Consider the following 12,245-nt stretch of genomic DNA (forward strand, 5'->3'; position numbering starts at 1 on the left):
CTGGTTAGTTGTATCGAAGTTGTGAATGAAAAACGATTTATTAAGACGTGCGTACAGAGTTTCTCGCGCCGTTGCCTGAGATCACAATTTCGTGCACCAAGTTTTTGGCGCCGTTGCCGGGGATTGTTCGAGTTTGAACAACCGACGGTTCATCTTGTTGCTCAGATTAGGTAATTTCTTTTTTATTCTCAAAAAATTTTTCAAAAACCTTTCAAAAATTTCTCATCTGTTTTCGAAAAAAATAAAAAATTTGTTTTCAAAAATATATTTTTCTTCAGAATTTTTAAGAATGAATTCTAGTGTTTCATGATGCATGATGAAGCCTGGCTGGCTGTAGAGCCATGTATAAATTCTTTTGGACTGAGGTTTTGGCTTAAAATTGAATGAATTACTCTCATGTTACATACTAAAGCTTGGCTGGCTATTAAGCCATGCCTAACCCTCAGATTGGAGCTTTAGAATAAGAGTGCAAGATTCCTGGAATTCATATTAAAAATTTTGGAATCCTTATTTTTCTTTTTCAAAATGATTTTCGAAAAAATTAAAAGAAAATACAAAAAAAATCATAAAATCATAAAAATCAAAAAATATTTTGTACTTCTTGTTTGAGTCTTGAGTCAGATTTAAAGTTTGGTGTCAATTGCATGTTCATCTTGCATTTTTCGAAAAATTCATGCATTCATGGTGTTCTTCATGATCTTCAAGTTGTTCTTAGTAAGTCTTCTTGTTTGATCTTGATGTTTTCTTGTTTTGCATCTTTTCTTGTTTTTCATGTGCATTTTTGCATTCATAGTGTCTAAACATGAAAGATTTCTAAGTTTGGTGTCTTGCATGTTTTCTTTGCATATAAAATTTTCAAAAATATGTTCTTGATGTTCATCATGATCTTCAAAGTGTTCTTGGTGTTCATCTTGACATTCATAGCATTCTTGCATGCATTCATTGTTTTGATCAAAAAATTTTCATGCATTGCATCATTTTCATGTTTTTCTCTCTCATCATAAAAATTCAAAAATAAAAAAAAATATCTTCCCCCTTTTCTCTCTAAAAATTTTGAAAATTAGATTTGAATTTTTCAAAAATTTTTAAAATCTAGTTGTTTTTTATGAGTCAAATCAAATTTTCAATTTAAAAATCTTATCTTTTTCAAAATCTTTTTCAAAAATCAAATCTTTTCCATTTTTCTTATTTATTTTCGAAAATTTTAAAAAATATTTTTCAAAAATCTTTTTCTTATCTTTATCTCCTAATTTTCAAAAATAACATCATTAATTAATGTTTTATTCAAAAATTTCAAGTTTGTTACTTGCTTGTTAAGAAAGATTCAAACTTTGAGTTCTAGAATCATATCTTGTGATTTCTTGTGAATCAAGTCATTAATTGTGATTTTAAAAATCAAATTTTTTCAAAACAATTTCAATCATATCTTTTCAAAAATATCTTTCTATCTTATCTTTTTCAAAATCATATCTTTTTCAAAAATTTGATTTTAAAATATCTTTCCTAACTTCTTATCTTCTTATCTTTTCAAAATTGATTTTCAAATTTGTTTCAACTAACTAACTAACTTTTTGTTTGTTGTTATCTTTTTCAAACCTACCTAACTAACTCTCTCTCTTTAATTTTCGAAAAATCTTCCCTCTTTTTCAAAATTTCTTTTTAATCAACTAATTATTTTAATTTTTTTATTTTAATTTTAAAAATTACTAACCTTTTTCAAAAACTATTTTCGAAAATCACTAACTCTTTTCAAAAATTATTTTCGAAAATTCTCTCCCTCTCTTATCTTCTTCTATTTGTTTATTCATCTACTAACACTTCATCTCACCCAAATTCGAACCCCCTCTTCCATCTGTGTTCGAATTTTTTCTTCTTCTTTTCTTCTACTCACACAGGGACCTCTATACTGTGGTAAAAGGATCCCTATTATTATTATTATTTTTCTTCCCTCTTTTTCATATGAGCAGGAGCAAAGACAAGAATATTCTTGTTGAAGCAGATTCAGAACCTGAAAGGACTCTGAAAAGAAAACTAAGAGAAGCTAAAATACAACAGTCCAGAGACAACTTTCAAAATTTTGAACAAAAGAGGAGATGGCACCGAAAATAATAATATGCAAGGAGAATGCTTGGTGACTTTACTGCACCTAATTCCAATTTACATGGAAGAAGCATCTCCATTCCTGCCATTAGAGCAAACAATTTTGAGCTGAAACCTCAATTAGTTTCTCTGATACAGCAGAACTGCAAGTTTCATGGACTTCCATCTGAAGATCCTTTTCAGTTCTTAACTGAATTCTTGCAGATATGTGATACTGCTAAGACTAATGGAGTAGATCCTGAAGTCTACAGGCTCATCTTTTCCCTTTTGCTGCAAGAGACAGAGCTAGAGTATGGTTGGACTCTCAAGCTAAGGATAGCCTGAACTCTTGGGATAAGCTGGTCAAGGCTTTCTTAGCCAAGTTCTTTCCTCCTCAAAAGCTGAGTAAGCTTAGAGTGGATGTTCGGACCTTCAGACAGAAAGAAGGTGAATCCCTCTATGAAGCTTCAAATTATTTCTTTTTCAAATTCTTTTTCACTTTTTTTAATTTTTTTTTAATTTTAAAATTACTAACCTTTTTCAAAACTATTTTCGAAATCACTAACTCTTTTCAAAATTATTTTCGAAATTCTCTCCCTCTCTTATCTCTTCTATTTGTTTATTCATCTACTAACACTTCATCTCACCCAAATTCGACCCCTCTTCCATCTGTGTTCGAATTTTTTCTTCTTTTCTTCTACTCACACAGGACCTCTATACTGTGGTAAAAAGGATCCCTATTATTATTATTATTTTTCTGTCCCTCTTTTTCATATGAGCAGGAGCAAAGACAAGAATATTCTTGTTGAAGCAGATCCAGAACCTGAAAGGACTCTGAAAAGAAAACTAAGAGAAGCTAAAATACAACAGTCCAGAGACAACCTTTCAGAAATTTTTGAACAAAAAGAGGAGATGGCAGCCGAAAATAATAATAATGCAAGGAGAATGCTTGGTGACTTTACTGCACCTAATTCCAATTTACATGGAAGAAGCATCTCCATTCCTGCCATTGGAGCAAACAATTTTGAGCTGAAACCTCAATTAGTTTCTCTGATACAGCAGAACTGCAAGTTTTATGGACTTCCATCTGAAGATCCTTTTCAGTTCTTAACTGAATTCTTGCAGATATGTGATACTGCTAAGACTAATGGAGTAGATCCTAAAGTCTACAGGCTCATATTTTCCCTTTTGCTGTAAGAGACAGAGCTAGAGTATGGTTGGACTCTCAAGCTAAGGATAGCCTGAACTCTTGGGATAAGCTGGTCAAGGCTTTCTTAGCCAAGTTCTTTCCTCCTCAAAAGCTGAGTAAGCTTAGAGTGGATGTTCGGACCTTCAGACAGAAAGAAGGTGAATCCCTCTATGAAGCTTGGGAGAGATACAAAGGACTGACCAAAAAGTGTCCTTCTGACATGCTTTCAGAATGGACCATCCTGGATATATTCTATGATGGTCTATCTGAATTGGCTAAAATGTCATTGGATACTTCTGCAGGTGGATCCATTCACCTAAAGAAAACGCCTGCAGAAGCTCAAGAACTCATTGACATGGTTGCTAATAACCAGTTCATGTACACTTCTGAGAGGAATCCTGTGGGTAATGGGACGCCTATGAAGAAGGGAGTTCTTAAAATTGATACTCTGAATGCCATACTGGCTCAGAATAAAATATTGATTCAGTAAGTCAATATGATTTCTCAGAGTCTGAATGGAATGCAAGCTGCATCCAACAGTACTCAAGAGGCATCTTCTGAAGAAGAAGCTTATGATCCTGAAAACCTGCAATAGCAGAGGTAAATTATATGGGTGAACCTTATGGAAACACATATAATCCATCATGGAGAAATCATCCAAATTTCTCATGGAAGGATCAACAAAAGCCTCAACAAGGCTTTAATAATGGTGGAAGAAATAGGTTTAACAATAGTAAACCTTTTCCATCATCCACTCAGCAACAGATAGAGAACTCTGAACAAAATACCTCTAATTTAGCAAACTTAGTCTCTGATCTGTCCAAGGCCACTGTAAGTTTCATGAATGAAACAAGGTCTTCCATTAGAAATTTGAAAGCACAAGTGGGCCAGTTGAGTAAAAGGATCACTGAAATTCCTCCTAGTGCTCTCCCAAGCAATACAGAAGAAAATCCAAAAGGAGAGTGCAAGGCCATTGACATAACCACCATGGCCGAACCTGTAAGGGAGGTTGAGGACGTGAATCCGAATGAGGAAGACCTCCTGGGAGTCCAGTGATCAATAAGGAGTTTCCCTCTGAGGAACCAAAGGAATCTGAGACTCATCTAGAGACCATAGAGATTTCATTGAACCTCCTTATGCCATTCATGAGCTCTGATGAGTATTCCTCTTCTGAAGAAATGAGGATGTTATTGAAGAGCAAGCTGCCAAGTTTCTTGGTGCAATCATGAGGCTGAATGCCAAATTATTTGGTATTGAGACTTGGGAAGATGAACCTCCCTTTTCACCAATGAACTAAGTGATCTGGATCAACTGACATTGCCTCAGAAGAAACAGGATCCTGGAAAGTTCGTAATACCTTGTACCATAGGCAACATGATCTTTGAAAAGGCTCTGTGTGACCTTGGTTAGGGATAAACCTCATGCCCGTCTCCGTAATAGAGAAACTGGGAATCTATGGGGTGCAAGCTGCTAAAATCTCATTAGAGATGGCAGACAATTCAAGAAAACAGGCTTATGGACAAGTAGAAGATGTGTTAGTAAAGGTTGAAGGCCTTTACATCTCTGCTGATTTCATAGTCCTGGATACTGGGAAGAATGATGATGAATCCATCATCCTTGGAAGACCCTTCCTAGCCACAGCAAGAGCTGTGATTGATGTTAACAGAGGTGAACTAGTCCTTCAATTGAATGAGGACTCCCTTGAGTTTAAAACTCAAGGACACCCTTCTGTAAACATGGAGAGAAAGCATAAAAAGCTTCTCTCAAAACAGAGTCAACCAGAGCCCCCACAGTCAAACTCTAAGTTTGGTGTTGGGAGGCCACAATCAAACTCTAAGTTTGGTGTTGAACTCCCGTATCCAAACTCTAAGTTTGGTGTTGGGAAGTCTCAACAATGCTCTGAACATCTGTGAGGCTCCATGAGAGCCCACTGTCAAGCTATTGACATTAAAGAAGCGCTTGTTGGGAGGCAAACCAATTTTTATTTATCTAATTTTATTTTTCTTGTTCTTTCATGTTTTATTAGGTTCATGATCATGTGGAGTCACAAAATAAATATAAAAATTGAAAATGGAATCAAAAACAGCAGAAGAAAAATCACACCCTGGAGGAAGACCTTACTGGCGTTTAAACGCCAGTAAGAAGCATCTGGCTGGCGTTCAACGCCAGAACAGAGCATGGTTCTGGCGCTGAACGCCCAGAACAAGCATGGTTCTGGCGTTCAACGCCAGAAATGGGCAACAAATGGGCGTTCAACGCCCAAAACAAGCACCAATCTGGCGCTGAACGCCCAGAGTTGTGTGCAAGGGCATTTTACATGCCTAATGGGTGCAGGGATGTAAATCCTTGACACCTCAGGATCTGTGGACACCACAGGATCATCTCAGGATCTGTGGACCCCACAGGATCCCCACCTACCTCAACTCACTTCTTCTCACCCCTCTTTCACACAATCCCATTAATACTCTTCCCTAAAACTCTTCACCAATCACCTCAATCTCTCTCCCCTATAACCACTTCACCACTCACATCCATCCACTCTTTCCCATAAACCTACCTCATAAACCCCACCTACCTTCAAAATTCAAAATCAATTTCCCACCCAAAACCCACCCTTATGGCCGAACCTTACCCCCTCCCTTCCCTATATAAAGCCCTCCATTCTTCTTCATTTTCACACAACACAACCCTCTCTTCCCCTTCTTGGCCGAATACACCCCTCCCCCCTCTCCTCCATATTTTCTTCTTCTTCTTCATCTATTCTTTCTTCTCTTGCTCGAGGGTGAGCAATATTCTAAGTTTGGTGTGGTAAAAGCATAAGCTTTTTGTTTTTCCATTACCATTGATGGCACCCAAGACCGGAGAATCCTCTAGAAAAGGGAAAGGGAAGACAAAAGCTTCCACCTCCAAGTCATGGGAGATGGAAAGATTCATCTCCAAAGCTCATCAAGACCACTTCTATGATGTTGTGGTCAAGAAGAAGGTGATTCTCGAGGTCCCTTTCAAGCTCAAAAAGAATGAGCATCCAGAGATCTGACATGAAATCCAAAGAAGAGGTTGGGAAGTTCTAACAAACCCCATCCAACAAGTCGGCATCCTAATGGTTCAAGAGTTCTATGCCAATGCATGGATCACTAGGAACCATGATCAAAGTAAGAACTCAAACCCAAAGAATTATATTACAATGGTTCGGGGGAAATACTTAGATTTTAGTCCGGAAAATGTGAGGTTGGCGTTTAACTTGCCTATGATGCAAGGAGATGCACGCTCCTACACTAGAAGGGTCAACTTTAATCAAAGGTTGGACCAAGTCCTCATGGACATATGTGTGGAAGGAGCTCAATGGAAGATTGACTCCAAAGGCAAGCCGGTTCAATTAAGAAGACTGGACCTCAAGCCTGTGGCTAGAGGATGGTTGGAGTTCATCCAACGCTCCATCATCCCCACTAGCAACCGATCTAAAGTTACTGTGGATCGGGCCATCATGATCCATAGCATCATGATTGGAGAAGAAGTAGAAGTTCATGAAGTCATCTCCCTTGAACTCTACAAAATAGCCGAAAAGCCCTCTCCTGGGGTAAGGCTAGCTTTTCCTCATCTTATTTGCCATCTATGTTACTCAGCTGGAGCTTTCATAGAAGGAGACATTCCCATTGAGGAAGAGAAGCCCATCACTAAGAAAAGGATGGAGCAAGCAAGAGAGCCCATTCATAGATCTCAAGAGACGCATGAAGCTCATCACCATGAGATCCCGGAGATGCCTCAAATCCATTTTCCTCCACAAAACTATTGGGAGCAAATCAACACCTCCCTAGGAGAATTAAGTTCCAACATGGGACAACTAAGGGTGGAACATCAAGAGCACTCCATCATCCTTCATGAAATAAGAGAAGATCAAAAAGCAATGAGGGAGGAGCAACAAAGACAAGGAAGAGACATAGAAGAGCTTAAGGACATCATTGGTTCCTCAAGAAGGAAACGCCACCATTACTAAGGTGGACTCATTCCTTGTTCTTACATTCTCTGTTTTTCGTTTTCTATGTTAATTGCTTATCTATGTTTATGTCTTCATTACATGATCATTAGTAGTTAGTAACTATGCCTTAAAGTTATGAATGTCCTATGAATCCATCACCTCTCTTAAATAAAAAATGTTTTAATTCAAAAAGAACAAGAAGTACATGAGTTTCGAATTTATCCTTGAACTTAGTTTAATTATATTGATGTGGTGACAATGCTTCTTGTTTTCCGAATGAATGCTTGAACAGTGCATATGTCTTTTGAAGTTGCTGTTTATGAATGTTAAATATGTTGGCTCTTGAAAGAATGATGACAAGGAGACATGTTATTTGATAATCTGAAAAATCATAAAAATGATTCTTGAAGTAAGAAAAAGCAGCAAAGAACAAAGCTTGCAGAAAAAAAAAAGAAAAGAAAAAATAGCGAAAAAAAAGAAAGAAAAAGAAAAAGCAAGCAGAAAAAGCCAAAAGCTCTTAAAACCAAGAGGCAAGAGCAAAAAGCCAGTAACCCTTAAAACCAAAAGGCAAGGGTAATAAAAAGGATCCCAAGGCTTTGAGCATCAGTGGATAGGAGGGCCTAAAGGAATAAAATTCTGGCCTAAACCAACTGTCCCTAACCATGTGCTTGTGGCGTGAAGGTGTCAAGTGAAAACTTGAGACTGAGCGGTTAAAGTCAAGGTCCAAAGCAAAAGAAGAGTGTGCTTAAGAATCCTGGACACCTCTAATTAGGGACTTTAGCAAAGCTGAGTCACAATCTGAAAAGGTTCACCCAATTATGTGTCTGTGGCATTTATGTATCCGTGGTAATACTGGAAAACAAAGTGCTTAGGGCCACGGCCAAGACTCATAAAATAGCTGTGTTCAAGAATCATCATACTGAACTAGGAGAATCAATAACACTATCTGAACTCTGAGTTCTATAGATGCCAATCATTCTGAACTTCAATGGATAAAGTGAGATGCCAAAACTATTCAAAGGCAAAAAGCTACAAGTCCCGCTCATTTAATTGGAGCTATGTTTCATTGATAGTTTGGAATTTATAGTATATTCTCTTCTTTTTGTCCTATTTGATTTTCAGTTGCTTGGGGACAAGCAACAATTTAAGTTTGGTGTTGTGATGAGCGAATAATTTATACGCTTTTTGACATTGTTTTTAGTATGTTTTTAGTAGAATCTGGTTACTTTTAGGGATGTTTTCTTAGTTTTTATGTTAAATTCACATTTCTGGACTTTACTATAAGTTTGTGTGTTTTTCTGTGATTTCAGGTATTTTCTGGCTGAAATTGAGGGACTTGAGCAAAAATCAGATTCAGAGGTTGAAGAAGGACTGCTAATGCTGTTGGATTCTGACCTCCCTGCACTCAAAGTGGATTTTCTGGAGCTACAGAACTCAAAATGGTGCGCTTCCAATTGCGTTGGAAAGTATACATCCAGGGCTTTCCAGCAATATATAATAGTCATACTTTGCCAGTTTAGATGACGTAAAAGGGCGTTGAACGCCAGTTCTACGCTGCTGTCTGGAGTTAAACGCCAGAAACACGTCATAGGCCAGAGTTGAACGCCAGAAATACGTTACAAACTGGCATTCAACTCCAAGAATGACCTCTACACATGTAACATTCAAGCTCAGCCGAAGCACACACCAAGTGGGCCCCAGAAGTAGATTTATGCATCAATTACTTATTTCTGTAAACCCTAGTAACTAGTTTAGTATAAATAGGACTTTTTACTATTGTATTAGACATCTTATGATTTTCGGATCATCTTTGATCACGTTTTGGGGGCTGGCCATTCGGCCATGCCTAAACCTTTCACTTATGTATTTTCAACGGTAGAGTTTCTACACTCCATAGATTAAGGTGTGGAGCTCTGCTGTTCCTCAAAGATTAATGCAAAGTACTACTGTTTTTCTATTCAATTCAACTTATTCCGCTTCTAAGATATTCATTCACACTTCAACCTGAATGTGATGAACGTGACAATCATCATCATTCCCTATGAACGCGTGCCTGACAACCACTTCCGTTCTACCTTAGATTGAATGAGTATCTCTTGGATCTCTTAATCAGAATCTTCGTGGTATAAGCTAGATTGATGGCGGCATTCATGAGAGTCCGAAAAGTCTAAACCTTGTCTGTGGTATTCGAGTAGGACTCTGGGATTGAATGACTGTGACAACTTCAAACTCGCGAGTGCTGGGCGTAGTGATAGACGCAAAAGGAGGGTGAATCTATTCCAGTATGATCGAGAACCTCAGATGATTAACCATTCTGTGACAGAGCATTTGGACCATTTTCACAAGAGGATGGGATGCAGCCATTGACAAGGGTGATGCCTCCAGACGATTAGCCATGCAGTGACAGCGCATCAGACCATTTTCCAGAGAGGATTAAAAGTAGCCATTGACAACGGTGATGTCCTTACATAAAGCCAGCCATGGAAAGGAGTAAGACTGATTGGATAGAGACAGCAGGAAAGCAGAGGTTCAGAGGAACGAAAGCATCTCTATACGCTTATCTGAAATTCTCACCAATGAATTACATAAGTGTTTCTATCCTTATTTTATGTTTACTTATTATTTAATTTCAAAACTCCATAACCTTTTGATATCTGCCTGACTGAGATTTACAAGGTGACCATAGCTTGCTTCATACCAACAATCTCCGTGGGATCGACCCTTACTCACGTAAGGTTTATTACTTGGACGACCCAGTGTACTTGCTGGTTAGTTGTATCGAAGTTGTGAATGAAAAACGATTTATTAAGACGTGCGTACAGAGTTTCTAGCGCCATTGCCTGAGGTCACAATTTCGTGCACCAGTGTTCAAAGCACACTAAGAGAACATAATTGCAACTCATATCATGTCACTCTTAGAACCTTGAACAAATCTTTTTACACCACATGGCCACAAACTAAGTTTGGTGTCACCAATGTTGCATACATGGATAATTAAATAGTTAGTTGGTTTGCATTCATGAATAGCACTTAGTTATTTAAAAAAACAAAAATTTTAAAAAGTAGTTATTCTTTTTTTTTAAATTTTGCCGCCATTATCCAAAAAGTTTATTAATTGCATTCTTTTTTTTGTAGGGGAAATGAAAGGAAGATTAGAAGAAATTGATAGGACAATTGAAGAAGGAGGGTTCGGCCACTTCAAAAATGGAGACTATACACATGTCTTCAAGGAGAATGCATTGGGAAATGTTTCCATGCAACATTGGAAGAATAATACCCTTGGAGACCGAACCAACCCCATCATAAAAGTGATGATCCTTGTGTCCATCCCATGCTAAACCTCATCCGTTCATCATACGCCTACACCATCAATCCACACCTTTCATTCACTCACCACTTTTATATATAAGTGGTTCCTAGTCCGTACCTCTTTACATTCCAATTCCCTTTTCTTTGTACTTCTCACTTTCGGAACTCAACACCTCTTACCCCACCGAAAGCACTCTCACCCACTCCCTTAATTACACCCTATCCTAACGAGGCCAAATTCCATCATCTATCCACACTCTTCAACACCTTCACACATCAAAAGTCACTTATGGCATCATCAAGCTCCAAAAGGCGAAAGGGAAAGGCACCGGTGGAGAGCAATCCTTTTGATAAAGGAAGATTCAAGACCGCTTTCCATGAGCTTCAGTTTGAACGTATAAAATACAAGAAAGTATTGCCAGAGCTAACATTCCAATTCAACTATGATGAATGCCCGCAGATTGGAGAAAAGATTGAACAGAGGGGTTGGCAAGAGCTTACGAATCCAGAAACAAAGATAAATGCAAATCTCATTAAAGAGTTCTATGCCAATGTAGCCAGAGAAGACAATACCAAGGCTCCCACCTTCAAAAGCTACGTGAGAGGAACAGAGGTGGACTTCAGTCCCAACGCTATAATAAGGACTCTTCGTCTGAGATCACAACCCTCTGACAAGCCAAGCTATCAAGCAAGAATAAGTAATGCCCGACAATGATGAACTTGAAGAAATGTGAATGACATGTGTCATAGGATCAATTGGAAAGGTATTCGGATAAGAGCCACGGTTCATCAGAAGAGGAGATCTCATCCGGAAGCCAAGGGATGGTTGAACTCGTGAGAAGATCTATCTTCCAGCCTCAGGTCAACATTGCTCGAGCTACCATGCTACATTGCATTATGAGCGGTGGGGACATCAATGTACATGAAATTATAGTGGAGGGAATCCAAGAGGCAGCCGAAAAGAGTGATCCGAGTGCTCGGCTTTTGTATCCCAACACCATCGTGAGACTATGTAAGAAAGCCAAGGTGGTCTTCAAAGACAGCAATCCACATTGGGTAAACCCTGGGAGGTTAGTTACGCTCCAGCGTATAACTTATGTGGCACCCGCCCAACAACAAAGAAGGCCTCAGATAGGGAAAAGAACATCACAAGAAGGACCTCATCAAGAAGAATACCAGCAAGAAGAGTACTATGATCCAACCAATATAAATCTGGTTCACATTCAAGGAGCCATTGAGGACTTGGCAAGGAGATATATGGAAGGACAAGAGCAACAACTACACTTTCAATCCCAACAGATGGATCGTCAGGAAGAATTACTTGCTAACTGGATGAATCAACAAGGAGAGTGCAGAAACAGAAACAATTACAAATGGAGAGTAAGGCATACAGAGGAACACGTACTGATCCCAGCTCACTCAAGAAGATCCATCAATCCAAGGTTGAACTCGGAGAAGATCTATCCCAGCCTCAGGTCATCAACATTGCTCGAGCTACCATGCTACATTGCATTATGAGCGGTGGGACATCAATGTACATGAAATTATAGTGGAGGGAATCCAAGAGGCAGCCGAAAAGAGTGATCCGAGTGCTCGGCTTTTGTATCCCAGCACCATCGTGAGACTATGTAAGAAAGCCAATGTGGTCTTCGAAGACAGCAATCCACATTGGGTAAACCCTGGGAGGTTAGT

At 38.5% G+C, this 12,245-nt stretch overlaps 1 non-coding gene across 1 annotated transcript; it reads right to left on the reverse strand.

Annotated features, from left to right (window-relative positions):
* Positions 1-3,386: 3,386 nt before the first annotated feature.
* On the reverse strand, positions 3,387-3,494 carry LOC112768648 (small nucleolar RNA R71). Its single transcript, XR_003186052.1, has one exon. It is a non-coding gene; the product is annotated as a small nucleolar RNA R71 (small nucleolar RNA).
* Between the last annotated feature and the right edge of the window lie 8,751 nt (positions 3,495-12,245).

Source organism: Arachis hypogaea, chromosome 17 (assembly GCF_003086295.3).
Source record: "Arachis hypogaea cultivar Tifrunner chromosome 17, arahy.Tifrunner.gnm2.J5K5, whole genome shotgun sequence".
NCBI lineage: Eukaryota > Viridiplantae > Streptophyta > Magnoliopsida > Fabales > Fabaceae > Arachis > Arachis hypogaea.